Source organism: Anser brachyrhynchus (genome assembly GCF_964034855.1).
Source record: "Anser brachyrhynchus genome assembly, chromosome: 25".
Taxonomy (NCBI): Eukaryota; Metazoa; Chordata; class Aves; order Anseriformes; family Anatidae; genus Anser; species Anser brachyrhynchus.
In genome coordinates, this window is record NC_137718.1 from 1,146,611 (window position 1) to 1,169,959 (window position 23,349).

Consider the following 23,349-nt stretch of genomic DNA (forward strand, 5'->3'; position numbering starts at 1 on the left):
GCAGGTCTGCATGGGCTCCTCCAGCTCACATTAAGCAGTCCCTGGGACCTGAAGACTTCAGGGGGCACAAAGCGTGTGCCCAGAGGAGGGAACAGGAGGAAGGAAGAAACCGGGGGCCTACAGGAAGCCCTCTGGCCCGTGGCAAGGGGCACAGCAGCAGGAGGAGGGCAGCTCCGGGGAACGGAGGAGCCCCAGCAGTGGAGGCTGGCTGTGCTGCTCCCCGTTCAGCCTCCAATTTGCTTCAGGAGCCCGAAGCGTCTGTTTCCTCATTTGCACAACGATAACGATACAATTAGTTGTCTTTGCAGAGTGTTGCGCGGTTGGCTCTGTAAGGAGCATGAAACGCTCAGGGATTCACAGACAAAAGGATTTCCATGGAAATCGAAGCCTGCCTGTTTTCAGGGATAACGGAGGGATGCAAGGCGTGGAGCCCTGCAGCAGACCCTCCCCTGCCCGGCGCTGAGCTGCCTGCCTCAGCTGCGCTTGTGCTGGGTGCAGGGGGTGGCACGGGCTGCTGGGGGGGAACCGTGCCCTGCCGCTCCCCATCACACATTCCCTTAGAAGTGTTGTGCCACTAATGAAGGAACGTAAGAGACATTACTCTCCGTCACTTCCAGTTACGCACCCCCTCGCCCCCCCGTGTGCACGGCTCTGTCAGCATTCCCCTTCTTTGCAAGTGTAGCGAGCCTCTGCTAAAAAGAAAGGCCATTAATAATAATTACCCACAAAGAAGTGCACCCCTTAATGAGTCCTAAAAAAATAATTCTTAATTGAAAAGCTTTCTACTTCGGAGACAGCACCGACACTTCAGAGAAGTCCAGGCAGCTCCAGCAGCTGAAGATGAAATGAAGAAACTTGCCAGAGAGTGCTGGATAGGGCTGTGAGAGACGGACCTCAAAGTCAGGGGTCAAATGAAAGCCATCACTTAAATTCAAGGAACCATCAACAAGGCAATAATTGGATTGAAAGGAGGCGGCAGATGGAGAGAAACAAAGCAGCAAAACAGCTTTGTAACAAACATCATTAAAAACAAAAGTTTGAGGAAGCAAAAGGAGCAAGTCCTGGAGGCAGAGCGGGGCCTGTGGAGCCCCCACATCCCCACAGCGGGGTCCCCCCCACGCCTCCTTCCTTCCACGCGATGCAGACAAGCCCGGTGCAAGCCAGAGAAGCTGCACCTCGCCCCCAAGGCAGGAAGGCTTTCCTCGAGCTCAGGCATGGTGCAAAGCAGCGGGCTCTCTTCTCTCAACACAGGGACTTGGCTTGAGGGGGCTGATCCCAGCTGGGGCACACACGGAGGAGCCGGCAGGGGTTTGTCCTGCTGCTCCACTTGGGATTAAAACCACCAGTCGTTTGCGGACACCACGCGCTGAGCTCAGTCCTGTGCTCCCTTCCAGAGCCACAGGCTGGGGACCGGGTATTCACCCAGCCAAGGCCACAAGGTGTGACCACAGCAGAGTTAACTCAGCCCAGTGCTGTAAATCAGGAAGGCTTAAAAACACCAGCCTTCAGCACAGTGCATATCGCTCCAGGCTATTTCCTGTGTCCAGTTCATAACTATTAAGTTAAGGCTTTATCACCCAGCAAGACAGACCCAACAGAGAATCCATCACTGCTGGTGCTTTCCTGAATGGGTCACTGAGAAGTGCCCTGGACACAGACCTCCGTGAGCGGCCATAACTCACTTCCCCCACCATGCACACCTTGCTTCGTGCTGTGCTCGCCGCCTGGCAGCAGCCCAGCCCAGGGCTGGAAGCACTTCCACCGGGGCCCAATCAATGGTGAATCGCCTTTGGCTGCTCACTTGCTGGATTGATGGGACGCGGGATCCAGGATGTGGCCACCCGCTCTTCCTGATGGATTGGCTGTGTCCTTCCTTGCTGCCGCAGGGCAGGAAACCCAGAAACCACCAGGCAGGTTGTGGTCCACGGGGAACCTCCTTCCAGTGCTTCTTTTCAATCCCGAATTCCCACATCCCTCTCCCACCACATAAGCATTTATCATGAGGCCTGAGGTGCTCAGATGCTCCTCAAATCACCCTCTTATTGCAGAGCCAGCTCAGTATACAGGACTGCAGAACTATTTTGGTGTGATTTTAGAGACAGAGAACAGCAGAGGAACAAGCAGGACCCCTGACATCTTGGTGGAGTTGTTCATCTCCTTCCACAGCTTTAGAGGACAGCCAGGACCAAGGCTGTCCCCCTGGATGGCCAGCAGGTGTGGCAGCCCCCCATGCTTCCTATGGACCCTTTTTGGAAGCTGTGAATGACCAGAGCTAGTCAGAGCAGTTCTGAAGAGCACAACGCCATAAATAAAACAGAAACCACTTTAATCTCCTCTCCACCAAAGTGTGCCACTAGTATTTCAAGTAGGAGCAGTGTAAGGGACCAGAGAGCCCACACCAGCCAGCGAGTGCTGGCTCAGCTCCACCAGAGGTGATTGACTTACTGCAGCTGAGGACTTGGCCTTAAACTTTGTCTTGTGGTTCAATTAATGAGCTAGAAGTAGGGATTAGACTCAGATGCTGGCACAAGAAGTGCAATGGGTCCTCAGAGACCGCTGCCTCCCCGGGGCCAGCTCTTGCACAGTGTAACTCCTGGCTTTGCTGCGACTCCAAGCCCCTCCTTCACAACAACCACTTCCCCACACACAACCCCCCTCTCCTCCTCAGATGAATCCTTAAGAACTGAGGTTTCTCTCTGTGCAGCAGCACGTCCTGGCATTTTGCAGGCAGTCCCCACGGAGAGCTCAGCAGCACATGGACGCTGCTGTCCTGTGTGCTTAAAGCACCCGGCCAGATCCTGCTCAAGGACGGTTTTCACTCAGTGAAAAGTGCTTGGAAGAGGTGGGAAATTGAGTTTTGGGGCCCAGTGACAGATGCTGTGGCCATGGCCTGCAGGGCTGCAATTCCTCTACCCCAGCACAGGGAGGCTGGGGTGCTCTTGGAGGTGCACCTGGGGAATGTTAGGGACCAGTGCCCCATCCCTCTGCTCGCCTCTGGGCAGCCCCGATGGGCAGGGCAGGCCCAGTGCCTGGACACTTTGGCACTCCTCTCTCACACCTTTCCCCATTTTCCATTTCAATTATTTCAAACCATGGCTTGGATGCAAGCTGCTGCCCAGCACATCTCCAAGTCCTGTGGAGAAGCTGCTCACATGCCCAGTGCATAGAGATGTCTAACCTTGGCCTTAATGTTGAAGCAGACATTAGGACAGCCTTCAGCCACGCTCTGGAGGATGCTCACCCATTTTCCAAGCAGGCGTTTTGCCTCCCACTTCTGCAAGCGCTCCCCAGATTCTGCTGCAGTTTCCTTTGCATCTTCTCCATAATTACAGCTCTACCCACTCATTTCAAAGGCAGTGTAGTTTTTTCCCGGAGCCTTTAGAAAGGCCACCGCACTTCCTCAGCAGCACATCTTCGCGCTCCCCAGCTCCTTTCGGACAGAGCGCCTTCGGGGCAGCTTCTGCTGGGCAGATCCCACAAAGGTGAGTCGCTTCCTGGCCCAGAGCCTGCTCGTGTGCTGTGGCTGCGGATGCTATTGTTGCTACTGTGTAATTATGGCGTAGTGTATATTCTATAATTACAAGCAGCTGAAAGTATCTGTTTCATTATTTTTATGCCAGCAAATGCTCTTCCTGTCAGACGCCACAGCTTGGCTGATACACGCTCACTGCACTGTTCCTTAAAGTAGCTATGCAAATTGGATCTTAATATCATTCAGATAAATGGTTTAAGGAAGAAAATGGATACAATAGTCTGTCACAAAGTTAATGTTATAGGCTCTACCTCCCAAATTGGCTCAGAGAAATTAGCAGGAAGGAAGGAAGGATCAGATGAAATAATAAACCTGCTTACCTGCTCATTAATTTAATCTTTTATTTTTTTTCCCTTTCCCTCTTACAGCCTTGTGGTTTCTGTAACCATAGAATAACTAGAGAACAGCAAAGTCCTAGATGAAAGGGAGACTAGGTCTGGAAGCACAAAGATTAAAGGAGAGTTTTTAGGATTAATCTTTGATTATTATTTTTTTTATCTTGGGTCTGTGGTGATTATTCCTGCTCCTCTTGAAGCAATCCTTCTGGGTGTATCTGACAGCACACAGGCTCTCAGGCAAGCTCCTTGCATTTTTCCAAGGATGTTGCAGTAGAGGTGCATTAGCAGCAGAGCAGGCAGCCGGAGCCCCACACACCTCAGAGACCCATCGTGTTATGTGCCTTTTTCCAGACACAGCCCGCCTTTGGGCTTGACACCCCAAACCTTGAGGCAGCTCTAATTCAGGCCACTGCTAACTATATGGCAGTGAGGGTTTTTGTTAATTGCAGGTGAACCAGGGAGACTGACCTGGTTAACACAAGGCTTACTGCTTGATGGAAGGTGAGCTCCAGGCAGAGCCGAACATCCCAAGGAAGCATCCCCAAGAACAGAGCCACCTCAGCTCCATCTGGGGCTTGGCAAGGCTCATTGTCCAGTTATCTTTGCCCAACATTTTCCAATGGATTTGTTTTTTCAACCACTGTTCACATCAGCCCCTTTTCCTTACCCTCACATCCCTGAGGTGCAGCTGGAACCATCCCCTATCGGCAGGTGATTTAGTGACAGGAATCTGCAGGCAGTTAGGCAAGCAGGGGAGGAGATGAACAATGAAATGGAGAGGAAGGGAGCAAGCAGAAGCAGCTGCAGCCCCCGGCGGGGCAGAGCGGGAGGCCCGGCTCCCGTCCCAGCCTCAGCAGCCTGCTCGCTGCAGGACCCTGCGGTGGCTGGGCAACACCAGCCACCACCAATTAATTAGCTTTTGTTTAGCCAACATCCTTGGACTGTTCCCAAAGCCAGTGCCAAAATAAATAAGCAAAACCAAGTAATTCCCCTTGTTTAAACAAAGAAAATGTCCTTGCTAGACAAACACAAGGGAAGGCGGTGCGACCATGAGGTCGGGCAGTCCCGCTCTGCTCTGCCCAGCACGGCCCCGGGCACATCCCCACAGCCCCCCGCTCTCTCGTGCAGGGCAGAGCCACAGCTCCCAATCAATGAAGCATCGAGACAGGGAGCAGCCTGCGCCAGGCTCGGAATATGATTTATGATCTGGCAGGCAGTCTGAAGCACTGTGGTTGGGTTTCTTGCTGTAGCGGCCTCTTGGTGAGCAGTATCCAATTAGGTGACCCCCTAGGTCTCCCTATTGATTTTGGCAGGGGGGAAAGGTGCAGTTTTCTCGTTACACCTTCAGCAGCAGCACTGGCTGGGCTGGGACACAAGACCCGTGCAGAGGAGCAGCCTCTCCCTCTCACATGCTCTCTCTGCCCGAAGCCTGCAGCAAGAGGTTCATTTCCCAAGTGACTCCCTCCCCTCTCTCATTAAACAAAGGAGGGGGAAGAGCTGGAGAAGACAGAGTTCTTAAATTAATCAGCACAGTTTCCTAACTAATGCCCTTTATGTTTTACATAATAATATAAAGCTTTATTCAGAGACAACAGCCTCCTACATCAAAGATTCCTCTCTCACATTCTGAACTTTTGAGCCCTTCTCCATGCAATTAATGCAGAAAGATCTAAATAAAGTTACACAGAGCAGCTTGCAGATAATATCTAGAGCTACGAAGCAGGGCTCGCTTTGCACTGCAGGCAGAATCACAAAAGCGGCTTTGCTTGATATTCCCTGCCTGCAGGGACCCATTCTGCTATTGTTAGGCTGCGCGTGTGTATAAAAGGCGAAATTGCTAGAGCAGCCATGGTGACTGGAGGTTGCGGTGCTCTTTATCCCACAGAGCTGGCATCACTGGCTAGGAGGGAGTTCAGAGGAGGAAAAAGTTTAATTTGATTCTACAATATCAAAGCCCGTGCCTGGAAAGCTTTGCATTGTGCACTGTGCAAATACACCAGGACAGGCTCCGGTGCCCTTATTTACACTGCACCCTGACCAGCCCCGTTAACACTTCAGAAGCTCATCGCAGGCTAATGCCTGGGAGCATAGGATCAAGGACAGCCCACCCCAGCCCTTCATTAATTAATCTAGTTCCTAAGCTTGGCCATGAAGCTCAATAGCCCTCTTCAGGTGGGTTGCTGCTGAGAAAGCAAAAGCACAGGCACTGGTTGGTTCTTCAGTGGATTAAAATTGTGGTTTTTTCCTATTTCCAACCTGGGATATGATCACTTTGTGGTCCTCATGTTTCCATGAGCTGGCACAGGGACAGGTCAGGAGTCTAGGGGTCCCCGCTTGGGGTGGCATCACCTCTGCACCAGATGCCGGTGGAGGAGCAGAACCCTTCTGATAAGGAAAGGCAACTGCACATTTTCTTTTTGCAGGACACACTGGCCTGGTTTGATGACGGCAACCAAAAAGCAGCAGCACAATGGAGGGCTGGATGTATGAGGGCTGCCCAGAGGTCACACTGGATCGTGACGTGGTACAGAAAGCACAGCAGGGTCAGAGCTGCTCCAAGGGGATCCAGGTCCTCCGAGCACCTCCAAGACAAACAGAGCACCCTGGGGACACAGGGCCATGTCCCCCCACCTGCCTTCCCGCAGGCTGAGCTCTGCCACTTCTATTCTTAGATCTCTGCAAAATGCTAATTGCTATGCCTGACCTCCAAGATAACAAGGGAAAACCTCCCCTAATTAGCACCACAGTCTGTGGGTGAAAGAAACCAAATGTTGACTGTAGAGTGACTGCACTTACTGTAAATTCCAACATATGCTGTGGAAAAACGCCGCCTAAATAAGACTTCAGAAGCATGGGGTGTTTAAATAATAATGAATACCCACTGCTGTTTATTACAGAACAGAAACGTAATAAAAGACAAAGCTGCAGTTGCATTTCATCCTTCCTTCCAGGACGTACTGTAACCAGCCTGCAGTTGGGAAGCAGGAGGGAAAAGGAATCCAAAGGCACCAGAAACACAGCAACAGCAATTCCAGGTGCAGGCACCACATTTATGGACATTAGCTAATTAGGCCTTCCAGCATCCCTGCAAGCCGGGTAATTATTATTAGCCTTATTCTGCCACTGCAGAAACTGTGCCAAAGGGGCAGGGTGAATCACTCGCCTGGGGCCAGGCTGTAAGACACACCGGGGAGTCGGGCACTCAGGGCTGCAGTGGAGGAAGAACCTCCAGGGAGGCTGGAAATGGGGAGAGACCAAGGGCAGGATATTGTGGATCAGGAGCTGTGGGGAGCAAAGGGAGACGTAGGAACACCTTAGCAAGTAAAGAGCAGGATGCTTGGCAGCAGGGGGAGGGAGGACTGCACGCCAGCTTCACCTAGGGCTCAGCTCCTTTGTGGTGTAGCTCCACTGACTTGCTCAGCACAGAAATTCAGCCTCTGCTGTTCTCTTTACAGGTGTGTGAAAACCTCCCCCAGCTTTTCATGCATTTATGCACATCCTTCCATCTACAACACGCAGCCTGGACACTGAAGATATCAGCGCCTACTTGAAGGAGCAGCCCTGCTGGATAGGCACTGTTCAGACAAGGCTGCTACCCAGATTGTGCTCTTTGCCTGTGTATCACTTGCTGCCTGCCCGACAGGGCTGGTCCTGTGCACCCGGAGGATACCCACGTCCTGCCCCACTGCACACCAAGGCCCCAGCAGCTGCAGTTCCTCTCGAGGAGCTGAGCAGGGCAGGGGCTGACGGCTTCAGCAAGGACTCACAGCCAGCACAGAGACTTTCTCCAACACTTCTGGGTTTCCACTGGTCACTTGCAGTAGTCCAAAGCACAGAATATTTATTTGCTCCTAATTAGGAGTAATAACCACTTAACCTAGAGGAGGGATGTACCCAGTGTGCCCAGCAGCTCAATACATTTACTGCTGAACAGCCTCTGCTGCAGCTAATTAAAAGAGGAGGGCTCCTGCAAACTTGCAAAGACATTGCCAGGTTTGTTTGTTTTAGTGAGGGGGACCTCGTGTAACTGAGCAACAGAGCTGCTGATACCTGGCCTCAGTAACTCGGGGCAATTTCTTCCACTCCTCTCCCATCCAGTGCCACCTCCAAGCACTGTCCCCTGCGTGTCCCCAGGCATCTCAGGGCAGGCACTTTGGCACAGGGCTGCCCTTTCCCCCGCCCTACCCTAAGAGCTGGACAGGCTGAAAGAAGGTTGTTAATAAGACACCCAATTAACATTTCTGTAATAAGTCTTTTTTTTGTAAAATAATTCTCATTGGTAAAGCTTTACTTATTAGTAAAGCTTATTACTATTCCTCTTTACTGCTTGGAAATCCTTCAGGGCAAGAAAAGTTCCAGTAGATCAGCTTTGGCTTTGCTCTCCCTACTGAGATGCTCGCCACATGCAGAAGGCTGTATCTGCTGGACAGATTTATCCCAACACTCTTTTGGGAAAGGGACGTAACCCATCACCCCCATTTCATGCCTGGGGAATTGCCTCACCCAGAAATCAACTGTAGCTGCTCACACGGAGGGAGCTGTGCGAGCCCCTCGGCTGGATGCTTGCACCCTGCTGACCACAGGACCCCCGGGAGCAAGCCATGAGCAAAGCCCAGCTGCACATGGACACGGGAGGAGAGCAAGCCACAGCCATGCCTCGCCTGCCTGGGTCCGAGCATTTTCCTGAGGCTCTGCAGTAACAAAGTCAACCCAGCAGACTTTCTCCCTGATTCCCCAGGGAAAATCCTGACCTCCCGTTCAATGTACAACCCCCAGCACAGCCTGAATGAACAAACACGTCTTGAAAGGTGCCCTGCTGGGCAGAAGACTTGGACTTTTTTGATCCAAGTGAATTCCACGGTTGGGGGATTCACCTGAAAACCAGGGAAAAGGTTCTTTTACATGCTGAGAACTTGATAGATTGAAAATAATAAAGCCCATTTCAGACTGAACTAAAAATTCAAGATCCAAAAGATGTCAGTGAATGACAAAGCAAAATGAGAGCCAGCAAACACCCCTGAAAAAAATCCAGGTAAGACCAAATGAAATATTTTGTTTCCACAATTTAAAAGCATGATTTGTAGTTGTATCCAAATCTTTCACTTGCAATAAATTTCCTTTCCAGAACACCTACTGCTTTAACATTGTTTTGAAAATTGAAAAACACAATCTTTAGTCAATATTATAACTACTCAGACTTCCAAACACAACTGCCATTTCGCCTGACCCCTTCTAATAAATTGTTTCGTTTGAATGGACCAGTATTAGCACAAAAGAAGAGTAACTGAAGTGTGCTTAAATAGCTTTTCTACACACACAGTCATCCCGTCCCACACAGATATTTCAGGGAATAGAGTCAGTTTGCTCATCTGCCAGTGCAAACTGCAATAAGGGAGTAATAAGAGAGTTAAACTTTACATGTTTACAAAGGGCTTTGAGAGCCCTGAGAATAGGCAGGAGCTTAGCCATCCAAATGCTTTAGGAGATGTCAGGACGAGGTGTCAGGCAGGTCTCACTGGGCACCACCCCAAATTTTCATGACCCCATAAAGGGGGTCATAAACCATGCAGCAGCAGACCTGGTGGCACCCAGCAGAAGACCCAGACCCTACAGGAAGGCTCGGTCCTGGCCATTCTCTCCAGCTCCCGGCCTCCCTGTGCTCACCCTCCTTCCTGCCAGCCACCATTCACCTCACCCGCGCTGAGTTTTGCCCAGGCACCAGCTCCAAAGCCACAGGAGCAGTTCCCCAGGCTGCTCCCTTCCTTATTCTCTCCTGGAGAAGAGCACTGGGCACGTAACCAAGTTTTAAGGACTTAAACATGTTTGGACAGAGCAGTGTGAAAAATACTCATTTAGACTGGCATGCATGCACACTGTCTCAGGGAAAATACTATTTTCTCACTGCAGCAATGAGGTTAGAGCAGCCTGCGGAGACACAGGCTGCGTATCACAAAACCCAGCGTCTGCGCGTGCGGGAGCCTGCTGTGCCAGTGCCGTGTGCTGGCCTTCCAAGATCATTTCTACTGCAGCCGCTCCTTTTGCTCCCCTCAAAGAAAGCCAGCAGTGCCATGGGTGGTCGCAGACACGTCACATCACGCCATCCACCCGGGTCACGGTCCCCGTGGCGTGTGGGCTCTCCTGCTACCACTTGGCTTGGAGCAACAGGGGCAGCTCCTGGAGGAGCCCCAGTACTCGGTGCCACCATCCCAGACAAACCTTCGCATCCGTTCAAGGACCAGCTGCTGCTGACAGACAAAGGTTTCTAAAACGGTGCCGGACCCAATAAACAGCTGTTCTGCCCTGCTCCTGGCCATCAATCACAGCTGACAGCCTTCCCCCCATGGTCAAGAGTGTGAATTTCACCTTAATTTCTTAGAAGGGCTTTTTCACCAGTTGGAAACTCATAAATACCACTTTGCAAGCCCAGGTAGGGCTAATGATGAATGTCTGCTTCACAGATATGCCAGAGGCTTTGACCTAATTGTCACCGAAATACTTCCTGATTAACTAATAGATAAAACCCAATTAAAACTTCTGCTCTTCCTGAATTCCCTGCTGACTACTTTTTCTCCGCTTCTCGAACTGCTTTCAACCAGATCCAAGCTAAGGGACTGCTCGGGATGGACCACGATGCCCTGACCTTGCGCTCCATGGGTGCCCCTTGGGGAGCCCAGGGCAAGGACTTCCCTTGGAGGGGCTCTGGGGAGAGACAGACGGACCCAGGGAGGTTTCTGAGTCACCCTGCGGTGGTCTCCGGGTGTGAAAACGCCTTGGGGAGCAACTCACAACCAGACAGCCGTAACAGCAGGGAGAACACGATTCCCACTATTTTTTTTTTCCACTTCCTTCTTAAACAGAAGGAAACCACTGCACAGAAAAGCTTCTTTAGCACATTTGCTTTGATGTGCAATAAGTTAATTACCGTAATAGGTTCATCTTTTTCCCCCAGTATTGAATCATGTAGAACATCCATATAAATTGTCATCGAGTTGTTCATTTTGAAACAATTTGTTCTTTAAACAGATCTAGCAGGAATATTCCTGCTGCCAGTTCAGAGGGATATTTTTAAATCCCACATAGCAGGTGTATCCCTTATCATTTGTTCTCCCAAAACTCACTTTGGTTCACTCTTGCCCCGAGGAGACCTCCCGAAGGGATACAGGTCATTTACCCCCCAGTCTTGCAGCTGCCGGGTTAGGGAGATGCTCCCAGGGAGTGTGAGGCTGGCTCACCTCAGTGCCAAAATGCAGGGAGGCTGAGAGCCAGGGTTTGGGGGACAAGAAAGGCCCTCAGGTCACTGGGAGGGACCGGGGGGCTCCACAAGCCCCCTCCTGTTCAGCCTGGCTGCCCCCCACAGCACCCCAGTCCCCTCAGCACACCCTGCAGCCCTCGGGAGACCTCTTTGAGCACTCCTGGCTCTCTCCTTGGGGCTGCAAGAGGAACCTAAAGCTTCACCTCCTGTTTTCAGCATAAAACTCCTCTGCCGGTTACAGCAGGTGAGCAGGATGCCACCCAGGTGCAGGACACACGGGATGGAGCAGGGCTCTCGCCCTGTTCTCAGAGAGCTCAGGCTCTCAGCCCCCAAGCAGCTCGCAGAGCCCCACGCCCGGTGAAAGGCTCTCCGCTGTGCCGAGTGATACACCGAGCAAGAGGGATGAGAGCCTACAGCTTTTCCACATTACCACCTGCACTGCTTTATCTCCCAGACAGATGCTGGACTTGTTTTTAACCTTAAAAGTTAGCATGAGGAGGGCTTGGGAAGTAGCAGGTGATTCACAAGGCAACACGTGCACAGGAAAATTCAATACCTGGGTTTTACTTGTCTTTCCTGGTTCTTCCCTCTTCCCTCCTTCTCTGAAAATAATCTCGAGGTAATGCATTCAGTCCTGCTGGGCTGCTTTATATCACTTGTGGTGTTTGCCAGTTGACTCTCCCCTGCTGAGATCAAGTCTCTTATCACGGATTAAGCCTGTAGTTCGGGAGTGCAGCTCTGAAGTGTGCCGGCAGAGCAGGCAGCCGGGACAAGAGAGCCCAGCAGAAGCCACCAGCACCGAGGGGGCCGGCAGCAACCCCACAGCAGCACGGACACCCCAGCTGCCCCTGATTTCAGGCTGTGCATGCTGAGCTGGGGCAATAACCAAGAGGAGTAGGGCTGAGTTCAAGTGCCAGGACAACATAATTTCCATTCATTAATTTAGCTTTGTCATGGTCCCCCAAAAATATTTCATAAACCTCACACACACAAGGAAAAAAACATTGCAAGCATCAGGATGAGGTAGTTACTGCTACCAAGCAGGTGAAGAGGAGCTTTGGTGGGGAGGACATTTACAACCAGCCAGCACCTGCAGCAGCAGGATGGAGCCAGGTCCCTGCACACAGACAGCCCCTGGTCCACATCGCAGTCACCCCAGGAGCACTGGGCAGCCCCCATGCCCCTGCACTGATTCTCTCCTCTTCCTCCGATCCCGTCCTGGGGCCCCTCTGACACTGCTCACAAGCAGGAAGCGCTCCAGCACGTTTCTGAAGGTAGGACACTAAGCTATCTTCTTCCATCCAATTTCCTGTTCTTGAACCAGCTCCACAGGCAGGATCAGCTTGAATGGGCTCATCACAGCTGTTTTAACCTCCGTGGAGCTGCACCGACGTCCGCATGACAGTAGGAAATTGGAAGGAAAATGCTAGCCTCGGCCAGGTCTGCAGCTCGCAGGCGGTATCCGCACATCAGCACCACGCCAGCCTTGATGACCTTGCTGCCAGCACGGCAGGGGCACAGGGGCTGAAGCATCACCCTCGTGTCGCTGCTGGCCTGGGAGCTGGCGAGGCAAGCTGCGAGCCCCCGGTGCTGGGGGGTCTGCCTGCCCCGCGCCACGGAGCGCCCACCCCACCTGCACTGCTGCCCAGAGCAGCTCCGCAGAAGAGGCCATCACATCTGTTTGCTGCTTTACACAGGCTATCATGTGCTGTGCCTCAGCGGGGGACTGTAAATGACTTTATAGTTATTGTTCCTCAAATTGGACACCCCCTCGGAGCTTAGATAATATGAGACGAAACAGCCCGCAGGAGGCTGCAGTCAAGTGGAACAGTGATAGAGGCTTTTTTCCCCTTCCCGAGAAGAAACACTCGGCATATTTACTTCTCCTCCACACCTCCTCTCCTCTGTCACAATTTCGAACAGAGCCACACCTGGCAGTGACAAGGGTGAACCTGGGTATAATCACCAAGCAAACTGAGCTGCCTGAACCCTGTACGGATGAATGAATTTTGCATGCTAGGATTTGGAAATACAGATTTGACAGCAAGCCCTGAAGAGGAACGGGAAGGGAAAGAGACTGTTGTGGTTTTCACTATTTGCTATTGAAGAGGGGTTTGCAAGGAAACATTATTACTGGCAACGCAGAAATATCATTTCATGTCACTTGGCATCACGGAGCCCGTGTAACCGTCTGAGTGCTGAAGCAGAGGCAGAGATGGCTGCTGGAGGGAGTGGGTGTGGAAAGGAGGCTTTGAGGTGAGAGAGCACGGGAAAGAAATAGAAATAATGAGGGATATGGGGAAGGAGGATGTCAGGGCTTACAGCAGTGAGAAGGGAAAGGAGCTTGTAATGGAAAAGGGGGGAAGCAGAGGGCTGAAAAAAGGGAAGAAAGTGAAGTTCATGAAACAGTCTGTGTCTGACAGGCAAGGAATGGGTTTAGACAGGAGGGACTTGGATGGAGATGCTCAGCCTGGAAAATAAAGACCCAGAGTGGAGAAATGCAGATGGGGACAGGCAGGAGGGGAGGAAGCAGCATGATGAGAGGCACCAGAGACTTGCAAGACTCCCAATGCTCCAGCTGAATGCCCAAAAACATGGAGCAGAAGAAAAATCACTCTTTGCTAAAAGTGGCATTTCATACATTTCACAAACCACAGTGAGACAGGGCCAGACATTTCAGGGCAAAGCCATGCCTGGCAGGGGAGAGCTTCTGGGGACCATTTGGGGCTTCCCTGAAAGCTTTTTTGCAGGCATATAAGTGTATATATCACCTTTCTTTTAGAGCATACAGATTTTTTTTTGTTGTTATACAGACATTAGAGGTCGGTAGCAGTTGAAAGCTGCCTGCGGGTGCCCACACATTAGCGTGTCCCCCCAAGCAGAGAGGGAAGGTTTGCTTTCTGTTCTGTTTCAGCCCTTAGAAAGGAGCATGGTGATGAGAAAACCACCAAGACATTCTGCAGCAGCCTTCCCAGCTCCAGACACTCGCAGGAAGCCAAGCAGAGGGAAAACTCCAAACTGCGTGTGATCACAGTCATTCTGTTTGCCTTTCTCCATAGCAGATCTGATGATTTAAATTAGGTCTCGATTCTTGTTTAAATTATAGTTTACTGTTCTGCGCCCTGCTCAGAAGTGAATTACCTTAAGCAGCAGTATTAATAACACGGTTATAATTAAGCTTCATTACTGTAGGCAGTTTGCTGAAACAAATTGCTTCTTCATTATTATTATGGCACCTTTGGTAAAAAGACATTTCCCCAGAATGCGACCTTGATGCTTTATATAGCAAAAGCTGAGAGATGATAGAGATGTAAGGATGAATTAGCATCTTTTACCTTCTATATCAAGCTCATTAAAAGGAAAGCAACTCAAGTCAAAACCAAGCAGCCTTGATGGAAATTTTAATCCGAGTGAAATGGATAATGAATAGGTTTGAACTTTTCCTGACATTTTTATGGTGGTGCTTTATTTATATTATGCTTCTGCTAAAACATAAATAAATAGCACGGGGGCAGGACTGCGGATGGACAAGGAGACAGGCTGGCTCTCCTGGGTCAGCCCCAGGGCTGCCACAGAGCCAGCTGAGCTGCTCCCCGCACCACCAGCTCCATGTGCTCGCATGCAGCCAGGTGGAAGCCCACTTTAAAGCACACCACACATCTCAGGACAGGGGTAACTTTGTGTCATCCCCTTCCAGCCCCACGTACCTCATCTGACATCACCAAAGCGCTCAGTCCTGTCCTCTTAGCAGATGTTTCCCCAGGTCCCCCAGGCTTCCTATGGGGACCGCTTCCTCCAGCAACTGCTGTCACCCTAAGTTTAATTTCCTGTTTCATTTCGTGCAATTGTAACAGCACTGTACACAACTCTATCCCCTTCAGCAGCAGATCCTGACACTTATTAATGAAGCCTTGTCGTGCCTGCAGGAAGCAGTGCCATTAGTATCGAGCAGCTCTGGCTACCACAGCACACACGGGGCTCTTCAGGCTACCACAAGCACTCCCTGGCTGTGTCTCCAACCTAAACCACGCAGTGTGCCTCTCTGAAGTGCTCAGGTCCAGAACTTCATCCAGTGCCTAGGCCTGCCCAAATCCACAGGGTCTAAGGCTGCTCAGCACCCTTAAACATGGGCTCTGCTTTGACTCAGCTTCACTATCCCCAACTCAGGTCCAGCAGCAGTAGGCATGAACTGAATTCTGACACCTTTCTGCTCCTCCCATGGTACCAATTTTGATTGTCATCATACAAAGCCTTTCCCACAAATGCTTCTTCCAGGTGAAGCCTGCTTTGAAAAATACTCCTCTGACTCTATTGACGACTTGCTTAGACCAGCTACAGGAGGGGACTGAATATTCTGAGAGCAAACACCCGACCCTTGGGAAGAGAACAGCAGGCTCTGCAGTGGGTGTGCAGCTCCCGCACCCTGCAGCCAACCTCACACCCAGGTACCCCGAGATACCCTGCTGCACTGCAGCACACCTCGCACCTTGCTTTCCCTACAGCTATTAAAATGGAGACATTAATTTCTGCATTGTAAGTGCTCAACAACTGAAACAAGCCATTATAGGTGGGACGGAAATAGATACTTAGAGTCTAGAAAGATAAAGGTAGAGCAGTTTTGGAAATTATGAGATTAAAAGACTATAGAGAGGAAAACAACCTGTTTAAGCATGACATCAGAGGTATCATTACAGGTTAGAGAAGGGGGCACCACCTGAGCAGAAATACTTGTGGAGTGAATTCAAAGCTAGATGATTTGCTCAGCTGAGCCAAAGAATCAGAACCACAAGGAAGCAATCTGAACTGAAAGAAGTGTTTTCTCTTTTTTCTTGCCCCCAAAAGAAGTCCTGAGCCCCACCTCCTCGCCTGGCACAGGACATCCCTGGGAGGTCACTGAGCAGATTTGGAGAAAACCCTCCCAGAAAGAGCAGCACAACTGCAGCCACTCTCCTCTGCCAGAGCTCAGTGGGGGAACTGCTCTTGGCCTCTGCCTTCGTGCCAGCCAGGACACCTGGTGGCCCACTGCCAGCAGCAGCAAACAATTAGCCCTTAATTATCACCATTATCACTTTCACCTATGCCGACTCCAAGCCCTTCGGCCATTTAGCAGAGCTGCAGCCTCTCTCCCCCGGACCAGAGAGCAGGGAAATATTTAAGCCATCACTACAAGCCCCGCAGGCTAAAGCTCTGCCCTGCGGCACAGCAGCCAGTCACCTACCTGCAGCAGGACACGGGGACACCTGGGGACAGTGCCCTTGCAGGGGCCTGCAGCATTTCCACAGCCAACAGAAGCAGCACTAGGAGAACAAGTTGCGGTGACCGTTGCACACACCATCAGGCTGAAAAGAAAAGATGCCACACTTACCCGGTGGTAGCCTCCTGGCTTCAGAACAGGCCTTGGGGCCTTCCTGGCCTTGTCTCTACTGGTGAGGGCTGAAAAAGCAGAAGTGAAGTGCCTCCACACCCCTCTGCCCACCTTCAGTACCTCTTTGAGCCCTGAAAGAAGGAGCTCTTGATCCTCTCAGCTCTCCTGCCAAAAGCAAGCTGCCCTGGGCAGCACCAACTTAAAGGCTCCCCGTGATGCGCTGCAGCTGCCCGTCCCCACCAGGCGCTCTGCTCCAACCCCTCACTGAGCAGGGAGCTGGTTCCCTCCTGGGGGACGCACGTGGGGTATTGTCTCCGCCCTGTGCACCGTAGCTCTTGCATTCTGCATACAAAAAGTCATTGAGAAGAAAAGCTCTGGCTTCCCCAAACTCAGCAGATTCCTCTGAAAAACCTTCCATCCCACCACCCTTTCTACACCTGCCCTTGTGTTGCAGGTCTGTGCCAGCTGTGGCTCCTGGCTGCCACGCTGTGCCACCAGCCTGGCTGCAGGGATGCTCCTGCAGCGCTGGAGACATGCCAGACGTGCAGGGAACCTACCCCGTCAAACTCAGCAAAGCCCAGAGTCAAACTTTAACGACCCTTCAACTGTTGTCATTTGCCTTCCGTGTAGCTCCTAGCAGCCCTCAGTGAGTGACTGTTAGCATGCAATTAAACTAGCTTCTCGAAAGGTTACCGATAAAAATATTTCTCCCCATTGTTAAACTGGGCGTTTATTGGGTCTCCCTGTGACCTTTAGCATGACAGAATTTAACACTTTCTCTGCAGGGGTATTGGAGCTTACTTAAAAGCATGCACACGGAGATGCCAGGTGCCACGGGAGGAGCTGGTGCACGCAGGCACTGGGCAGCCTCCTCACGGAGCAGGAGCCCAGGCACCAGCACGCCCGGGGAGAGGCACCCCCAGCACCCCCAGTTCAGTGCTGTACTGCAAACGCTTCAGCAGACGTTAGGATTCCCCACCGAGCTGCTTATTGAGCACGCATGGAGGTGGGATTCCCCCCAGGCCCTGCGGCGAGGGCACCAGCTGCCTGCTCCTGGAGACGTGGCTGCGTGCGGCCCGCTGGTGCCAGCGCCAAGTGCTCAGGAATGAATTCCTGTCTTAATGATTTCCTGGGACATTCGTCCCGTGAGTTGACAAAATGCTATTACATCAGAATTTCCCTTTCTGTATTCACATGAAAAGTCTCTCCCCCTCTACGCACATGTGTGCCTCTCTATGTGTATATATACACACTCATTAAACAAATGCTAGCTATCAATTTCACTGAGTGCTTATTCTGATAATAGCTATATTTATCATTTAGCATCTCTGGATGCAGTTCAAGTCTAAAATGTATTATGGGTATTATGATATTTAATAACTGTGTTTTATTTTTAAATGCAATAAAAAATACAGATAAGGAGATTTTTTTTAAAGCCACCTCCTGGGTTCTAAATCCATCTCTGTCACTGACATGCTGAGTGACCTTGGATAGGTCGCTCAGTCTGTCTGTGCCTGAGCCTCCTTGTGTGTAGGATGGGGATAATCATACGATCTGCTGCCCAGGGGGGTTGTGTAGACTCATTCTTAATTAATGTTTCTGGAGTGATTCCGTATCCCTAGGCAGAAGGGGAGAGCTCTCGCTGCTGCTTCACCAGGAGGTGCCTGCAGCCCGCGGGTGACGCCGCGAGCCCAGGGTGTGTGCAAAGGGTGAGTGTGTGCTCCCATGTTTATGAATAATCGACAGCTCATCAAGTGCTCATTAGGAACACAGAAATCCTAATGACAAGAGTGTGCCCAGGGCTGGGAGGGGGTGAGCCCCTGGCTGGGAGCAGTGCAGGGACCTCAGCCCCTGCAGGGGACAGGGGCCACGGGGACCTGAGTGGGTCCGGGCTCAGCCCTGAGGGACCATTTCCATGGGCTGTGGCTAGGAGCAGGTCTCGGGGGCCACCAGATGCCCCCCACCTGGTTGGAGCAGACCGGGGCTGTCTGTCCTTATTTTGGGGCAGCCCTGAGTGTGGCAGAGCCGCAGCTGAGGGGTGAGGGAAGGATCCCCCGAGCTGCACTGGGACAGGGCCCAGCTAGTGATGGGGCTAGGATGGGGACAGGGGCACGCCATGCATCCCCCTGTGCTTGCCCAGCCCTCGCTTGTTCCTCCTGAACATGCCCACGTGTGATTCAGCTGCATTGCCAGCCCCAAGCCTGGAGTGTGGAACCTGCTCCCTCGTGACTTCCCCAACTGCCATCACTGTGCTGTATGTACATAAGCCCCAGGTATTTTTTCCAGCCAAGTAACAGCAGAAGCATCACCTGCTGTGGCATCCTTTTGTCTTCCGCGCTTGTCACCATGCTGTACAGGTTGGCAAGTCAAGAGCAAGCTCCAGCTGATGCTCTCAGGGCATGATGGTGCTGCAGATGTCAGCCACCATTGAGCCTCCCTGCCCATGTGTGGAGGGGTCTGGCCCTGTAAATCAGCGTGATGAGCAGGAGCCCGTGTCCCTGCTCAGGCTGGGGAGACAGCCTCTGTGTGGCCAGGCAGCAGCCTCTCTAAATCACTCCCTGTGCTGCCAAGAGCCCTCCAGCCTGCCCCCTAAGTGGAGTGTTTTATGGTGGCACAGCAGCTGGGTGAGAGGAGTGGAGGCTGGGAGGAAGGATCAGGGCTGAGGCAATAAACAACGGCCTCCAGCTACCAGCCAGCACCCAGGAAGCGGTGGCCACGGCATCCATCATCCCTGCGGGGCCCGTGGTCCCAAGGACAGAGGTGCAGAGGCTAATGTCGCTGTAGCAGCTGCGAGTTTCCACCATAATTTCCCATAAAAAGAGGGGCAGCGGGCTGCGGAGGCAGGAGGCAGGGAGCTGGCCCTGCCGCTCACCAGGCAGCAGGAGCCTGGCTCTGCGGATCAGGCCCAGGAGGTGGCTCACAGGGGCAAGGAGCAGCCGGTTTGCCATGTACCGAGCAATCCAGGGCAAGGAGGGCAGGAGGGCAGCGGCAGTGTGCTGTCCCCCCTGCTGTCCCTACCCCAGCAGTGTGCTGTCCCCCCTGCTGCCCCCACCCCGGGGAGACGACAGGAGCCAGCCCAGAGGCTGTGAGCGGAGTCAGCCCTCACCACACCGGTTGTTTATCAAAAAAAATCTTTTGAGCTTTTGCAGCAATTTACCTCCCTCAAGGATGAGACAAATGTGCACCTCCTCTACCCCTCTGAGGCAGGAGATGTCATTCCTTGGCCTCGGAGAGAGCCTCACCTGCAGAGTGTGGCCCCCAGGCCCCAGCGCAGCCCCCAGCCCTCGCGCCCAGCCTCCGAGGACTCGCTGGATTCACTGCCCCGTGCCGGGCATCTGGCTGAAGTCAACGTGGTGAGAGATGGCAGGAGGAAGAGACAATGCGACAGCAAGGACCGGAGCGATCTTTGCTCCCCAGCTGCCAGCCTCATCTCAGCGAGCGCTGCTGAATAGCGGCGAGGCTTTGTCCTCCTTATCGGCGCCAGCAGCCGCCATGCCATGGTAACCGCAACCCGGAGCGGGCTGCGGCGGGGGCTCCCCGGCCTCGGGGGGAGCTGCACCGCCCTGCCCTGCCCTGCCTGCTGCCACGAGATAAGGTCACCTTGTGCTCCGGTTCCCGTCCCAATCGCCAACCTTGGTGGCATCTCGCTGGGAGGAGAGGCGTCCCGCGGAGGAGCGGGGTGCCGGGGGAGCGGGATGCTCGTGGCCACGCAGATGCAAGGTGTTGGGTCCTGTTGTGGCCCCGCTGCGGTGCTGGCTCGATGGCACTGTGCACAGCCTGCCACAGCACTGCCCTGCCCGTGCTCCCTGCCTGTGGGGCAAGCCGGGGCTGCCCGGTGGGCAACCTCCCTGGTCGCACTGGATGGCTCCTTCCCCATCTCAGACACGCTGCAGGGGAAGAAAACTGTCACCTCCCTCCCTGCTCCCCTGTCCATGCCGTGTGTGTAAACTTCGACTGTGGTGTCCTATAGGCTTTAGTAAAAAGCACAAGAACCACTGTCAGGAGGAAAGGCAGCACTTACGCGTTGGTCACTGTTATTATTTTATTATTAATAATCATCCACTTCCTTCAAAAGGTGTCAGGCTTACTGCTCCCGTTCACTGCCCTTGGTCTGCACGGTCCAGTGGCCTTACACCCTTTCACCACATAGTGGACAAACAATTTGCATAACTTAATTAAATTTACAGTAATCTTCACTGAAGTCAGCCTGTAAAGGATGCTGTGTACATGGTCTTAAAGCAAATCACTGCTAGTGATGAAAGAGCCTATTTCAGTTAAGCAAATTACGAGGAGGCGGGCGATGTCCTCAGTATAATAATTCCATGTGAATTATTTATATGGAATCTGCAATTACATTGAGCAAAACAGTGTTGTGTGCATAAAGCACACTTAATTATCCAACCACCTGTTATGAATTCAGGCACAGCCAATGGCAGCATCTCCTATAAATTACCCGCCGCTGGAGCAGCAGGTTAGCGGCGTCCTGGGGAAGGAGAGGAGGAGGAGGGAACAGGGAAGAGCCCAGGCACAGCTTCCAGCGCCAACAACGTGCAGAGCGTGGCTGGAAGGAGGGTGGTGCATTCCCCAGGCACCCCCGAGCCCAGGAAAAATGCATGCCGGGGGCAGGAGGGCGAACCAACAGGGATTTTTCTATTGGTGCAAGAAACTCAACTTCAGATAGACTTAAAAAGTTTAATTTCACCCTGAGAAAGGTCCTGCTTAGTTTGTAACGCTTTTCAATCTACTCCCTACTAAATGGCTTAAATAGGATTTTTTTTTTTTTGAAACAAAAAGCCGAAGTGAAATACTGGAGGAAAAAAAAATTAACGTTATCGCACTGTTTCTACCTGCTTTCACCAATCCCTGGAGAATTACACAGAGCAAACAAACTCACTGAAGCAGGGAACTAAGGCATCGGTCAACCCCATCACCAGAGCAAGCAAAACCCCTCCCATCCCACTGCCAGCTCAGCCCCGCACGCTCTGACCGAGGTTTCTCAGGGCCGATTCGCATTGTGCTTTCGGGGAACGGAGCCTGCTGAGCCCGTGCTTTTGGCCCATCAAGGAACAGACCAGTCCTGAATGCTTAGCAGGAAAGAAGTGAGTGTTTTCTTCTTTAAAGATTTACCATGTATAAATGTATGAGAATATTAAAGGCAACAATTAACTTTATAAGAAACTTTATATTCTCCAGCCTCATTAGAACTGCCAACAAGATCTATTATTAGTATTACTATGCAGATAATGTAATAAAAAGGGTATTTAAAGTGGACAGTTTTGCACTGAAATAAAATAGCTTTTCTTTCCCTTTCTTTCTGCCTTTCTCCCTTTTGCCCTAAGTTGCATTGCACTGCTCAGCAAACAGAAACCTCCCTGGTGCTGGACCCCGGAGGTTATGAGCCTCTCCCAGGTGGCTGGCACCTCAGGGGAAGGGAAAGCAAGAGGGAAGCTGTGTGCCTCCTAAAACAACAGGGACAAAATGAGGAACTGGCACATTTTTGCCAAAGACAACCGCGACAGCCTAAATATATTGTCCAGTGCCTACTGGACCTGGAATGCTGTAGATTAAGAAAGTATTCAGTGGTGCTTGCCTTTCTGAGGCAAAGCTGTGAACTTTTGAGGGACAAAGACGCATTTCATCAGCCCATTTATTTAATTAAAAACCCTCTTTTCTGCAGGAAAAAGTATCAATGGAAAAATTCCTCCTCCCCCCCATGACTTCAGAGCCAGAGCAGGACTCTGCTTCGCCCTGCTGTGTTGGAGGGAAAGCTGTGCTATGGAGACTGCTTTGCATCATTAAATTGCAAAGAGGGAAGCTTGCTGCTCTTAATGATGCCTAATTTTTTCTGTTTTGTAAGACACGTACATTTCTCTACCATTACGTCTGCTCTTCTTGCAGGGCTTAGAATTTCAGTGTTGCCATCCCAAAGCTTCCTTTCACTGAATCCATTCAGAGCAACAGGTAGCTGCAGGAGAAAAGCCAGCCTTTAAAGAATAAAGAAAAAAAAGGTTTCCTTTTGTGACACAAATGTCAGGACTTCTTCTCCTCTCACCATGGCTTTGCTTTGAGTGATAATTTAAAAACTGAAGATAAAACTCAAAGCAGGAGTCAGCTGAGACTGCAGCTCCCCTCGGATCTCTAGGGCACCGTCAAGGCCTGGGGGAGGTGAGGAGAAGGTGGCAGCTTCGCCTCTCTCAGTCCCAGCAAAACCCAGCCTGGAAGCACCTGGCCAGAGGCAGGGACACACGCGAGCAGCAGGGCTGCGTGGGGAGGGAGCGACCGCGCTGCAGCCGCACGCTGCTCGTGAACAGCGATATTTCAGCTGGCGTCAGCCCCCCGGCGCTGCCGCGTGGAGGGAGAGGTGTTTGGGGACCGGGGACGTGGACTCTATCATCATAAAAAAAGAACCTGTTTAATTTGTGGGTTTAAATTTTAAATAACCGTTGGAGTAGAGCTGCTCGCAGCTCTCAACTTAGCGCTCAGCCATACTATTCACAGTCTGCTCCTGCGAGAGTCCCTGGTGGAGATTCAAATGCCATTTAAATGAGCTCATTTCTCCTTCTTTTCTTAATATTACTACAGTGCAGAGCAGGGGCAGGTTAGCTTTGCCTCAGGCCCAGCTGCCACCTGCCCCGTGATGCCCCGGGATGCATGTGGTACCGTTCACCTCCTGGGGACTGGGCCCTGGATGAGAGCCAGGATGGGTAATGTGGGGCACAGCAGCTCCGTGAGCAGCTCCGTGCCAGGCTTCAATGGCCTGAGCCCAAGCATTGAGAGGACACGAAGCAGACACTGGAAGAGAGGAGCCCTGACACTTCAAACAGAGAGGTTACTTTTACGAAGAGCTCCATGCAGATGTCCT

The 23,349-nt window shown here is 51.9% G+C and overlaps 1 long non-coding RNA gene across 7 annotated transcripts in view; it reads right to left on the bottom strand.

Annotated features, from left to right (window-relative positions):
• LOC308182649 overlaps nt 1–20,897 on the bottom strand; it is a 36,360-nt gene extending 15,463 nt beyond the window's left edge. For 6 of the 7 annotated variants that reach the window (XR_013941981.1, XR_013941982.1, XR_013941984.1 and 3 more), the window contains exon 1: nt 16,341–16,766. This is a non-coding gene — a long non-coding RNA (uncharacterized lncRNA). Of the gene's footprint in view, nt 1–16,340; nt 16,767–19,729 lie in introns of those variants that run through there. The other variant, XR_013941983.1, reaches the window with a different exon arrangement.
• Between the last annotated feature and the right edge of the window lie 2,452 nt (nt 20,898–23,349).